At 47.6% G+C, this 3,543-nt stretch overlaps 1 long non-coding RNA gene across 1 annotated transcript; it reads left to right on the forward strand.

The window, feature by feature from the left end:
• LOC124660451 lies at positions 1–1,565 on the forward strand. Its single transcript, XR_006989893.1, has 3 exons — positions 1–312; positions 414–543; positions 1,485–1,565. It is a non-coding gene; the product is annotated as an uncharacterized LOC124660451 (long non-coding RNA).
• The last annotated feature ends 1,978 nt before the right edge of the window (positions 1,566–3,543 follow it).

Raw genomic sequence — 3,543 nt, forward strand, 5'->3', positions numbered from 1 at the left:
TAGGCTCCCTTTTCTCTTGTGCCGCCGCTGCCTCCTCTGCTCCACCAAGCACCCAGCCAGAACCACATCCGAGAGCCACCAAAGTTTCGCCGGAGAATACCAAGACCGCGCCGTCAAACCAAACCGCTGCGTCGCCGTCCGAGCACGGGGATGGAGCCGCCGTGGCGCCCTCTTCCTCCTCGCTGAACCGGAGCCGGAGCTGCTCGTATATGCCGCCGCCGCCAAGACGTACTGGTGCGCCGCCGTGCACGCCGACGACCTCCGCTTCGCCCCGTCATCGTCTCCATCCTCCCGAACCTCTCCCTGAACGTGGTGAGCCTCCTCCTGAGTTCCATGTTGTTCCCCGTTCTTCTCTTTCACTTTCTCGGACTGACGCCGTCGTCCGTGTCCGATTTCGCTGTTCGCCGCTGCAGCTCGCCGTGTGTGCTGCTAGAGCCTCAACAGCGTCACTTGGTCGGGCTTCGTCTGGCTTCTTCAAAGGCTGAGCCCCTATCTTCACTCATCAATTGATCTAGCGGCTTGCCTGTTACATCTACACCAAAGGTGAGTCTCAAGATTGTTGTCTGTAACCGGCGCGCAAGGTGCCCCTTATTATTTCTGTGCAGTTCTGAAATCAGGTTCAGTTAGCTGCTGTTTATTTTTCAGTTAGCTTTTGGTTAGCACTTCCCAGCTGTTACCCTGGTTCTTCCAAAATGATATCTATCCTAGCTAGCTGTAGCACTTGTGCGATTTCCTGGGAAGCTGGAGATCGAACACCATCTGGTCTCAGTTAGCTGTAGCGTCGTTGTTCCGTCTCTGGTTCTGGTCAGTTCAGAGCACCGTTTGGCGTATAGATTCAGTATCCTCTCTCCAGTTTCAGTAGCTGCAAATAACTTTGTTTTTCTCTTGGCTGCATGTAGTTTAACAAGAACCTGAACTTGCTCTCCTGTAAACAAAAACCATCTTCTCTACTCTGTTGCTGTTTCAAAAGCACTGTTTTATCTTTCAGTTACAGTGTCACTTTTCAGTTAGCTGTAGCTTCACGTCAACAGCTATGTTTCCTAATTTTTCTCAAAGCCATCGAGTCAGCCTAGTTCTCTGTTATCATGTGCAGCGAGTTTAAGGTCCAGTGATCAAATACTGGGTGCCTTTTGCTTTGTCTCTCTTAGTTTTTGAATACAATTAAAATCTGAACTTCAAAACTGTTAACGAACTGTGAAGTAGTACTAAATGACAGGAATTTCAATCATTTTTCCGAGATGAATCCAAACATGAACTTGTCATGCATCATATGCCTTTCTATCTTTGCCAAATGGTTAATTCCACGATAACTAAATAATATGTGCGGGCAATTATTAATTATTTTGTGTAGCAGATTGCCCCACTTAATTTTGCTAAGCATGGACCCTCTTGCATATCACATGACATCCAGCATATTTGTGCATTGCATTTCCTGTATTGATTGTGTACTTTCTCTTGTATGTGTGTTTGGTTCTTCTCGTTAGACGCCGGTACCGAGGAGTACGGCGAGGAGTACGACTACTACCCTGAGGAGGATCGTGCCGGTTTCTCTTCTTCCGACTTGACAGGCGAGCACTTTTCCCTGCTACCTATTTTCTGCTTTTGCCTCTTTACCTTACTGCTATCCTGGTGTGCCGTTCTTGTCACGTAACCTATCGCATATCACCTATTGCAAGCCATAGACCCATACATATGTCCTACAGATATTGTTTGGTTACAGGGTCAGCCATGCGAGTCGTAGGCTTGCTTAGTACCGTTGTTATATGTTGTTACTATTATCGTTATCGCTCATCGTTATCTAGTTGGGTTATATCTCGTTGGGGGTTCCGAGATACATGCTTATGGTTATATCCGTTCGATAAGATCACACCTTACTTATTCATGCTAATAATAAAATTGCTAAGTAGAGGCATCGGTGGGTCGACTGATTTTTCGTTTTGAACACGGCTCACTTGTGTCCACTAATATCTTAGGATCCCGAGTTCTTGTTATCCGATCCAAGACCGAGCGCACTAACCATACGTGGGGTTCAGTGGGGCCCCTCGACCGATTCCGAATTACTTCCATTGTCCAAGTGCCACAATTAGTATTTGGTGTTTTTACTCTTTTATCGCGTGCATGCCAGCATGTTACTTATTTATTTTGGGAAGCCCTGGGTGCCTTGTATCCCTTGTTTCTGGTATGCACGTATAGGTCGCGGAGCCGCTGCGAAGTGGTTTATCGCCCCAGTGTGTGTTAAACCACCTAGTACGCTGGCGCAACAGCTAGGTCCGCCTCGGAGACTCGGCCGAACTCCGTAACGGGTTTAACTTAGTTAGGTGGCTCTTGGGCTTGGTCTGTGGTGACGGGAGAGGTAGTGTCGTGATACTCTGCTTTGATCCAGTAGGGTTGATCGAGCGTATGAGACCGATAGTGCACCCCTGCAGGTTACAATCTTTTCGAAAAGCCGTGTCCGCGGTTATGGATGACTTGGAGAAGTGTCGCTTGATCATAGACAACTTTCACCCTTTACCTGCTAATTAACTTGCGTAGTAATTAGCGTAACTATAATAAAAACCGGTTAAAACCGTACACCATGTGAGTGCCTTTGCATCTTCTTCCCGTAGCATGTAGAAGGGGGAGCGCATCGGCTGAGTTATGTTTGCGAGTTTTTAGAACTCGTTATATGCACGCTCTCTTATCTATATCTTGCGGACGGAAAGTTGAGAGTGTCTCTATAGGTTGTAGTGCAAGCTTTGCTGCCGCTAAACCCACCATATAGCCGGCGAGCGCAGCCAATATTCTAAGTCTCGCTGGGTACGCGCCTTGGTACTCACCTCGCTTTTCCTCTATTTTTCCGGCAACCGTTGGCCCGATGTTTGCAGGTACGACAGGTTATGAGTATCCACCTGGACACTACTTTGTGGACTACGCTGAGGACGACTACGTCGAGTAGAGAGGACGCTCCTAAGGCGACAGCACCGGGGCTTGCTGGATATGGATCCGACCGCTTTATTTATGGACTCTTAGTCCCATTTGCATCTTGTCTGTACTCAGACGTTTTTCGCTTCCGCATGATGTATTGATGTATTGTTGGGACATGTGTCCTCTGAGTGTCATTTGCTATCTTGCTCTATGAGCGTTGCTATATACTTATTTAACTCTTTTGTGTCGTAGAGTTAATGTTGTGATATCATCTCGTGATGCTATGCCCTTGTAACTCGTGCACCGTGCGTGTTTCTTATCGAGTGCACGAGAAGGCGAGACACCTAGGCCTGGATGCGTGTACGCGAGGGGCACTAGTTCCGCGTCCGTATTCCTACTCCTAGGGTCAACAGCTTGGTACTCCGACACGGATACGTATTCACGAGGGGCACTAATTCCGTGATGCGTATCTAACTTCGGGGGCCGACACACACTGTCACCTTTACACACGTGGGACAAGGAGTCTCCGGAGATCACATAAGTAAAACTCACTTGACTAGCACAATGACATCTAGATTACAAGCATCATCATATGAATCTCAATCATGTAAGGCAGCTCATGAGATTATTGTATTGAAG

The sequence above is a fragment of the Lolium rigidum genome, chromosome 6, assembly GCF_022539505.1.
Source record: "Lolium rigidum isolate FL_2022 chromosome 6, APGP_CSIRO_Lrig_0.1, whole genome shotgun sequence".
Taxonomy (NCBI): Eukaryota; Viridiplantae; Streptophyta; class Magnoliopsida; order Poales; family Poaceae; genus Lolium; species Lolium rigidum.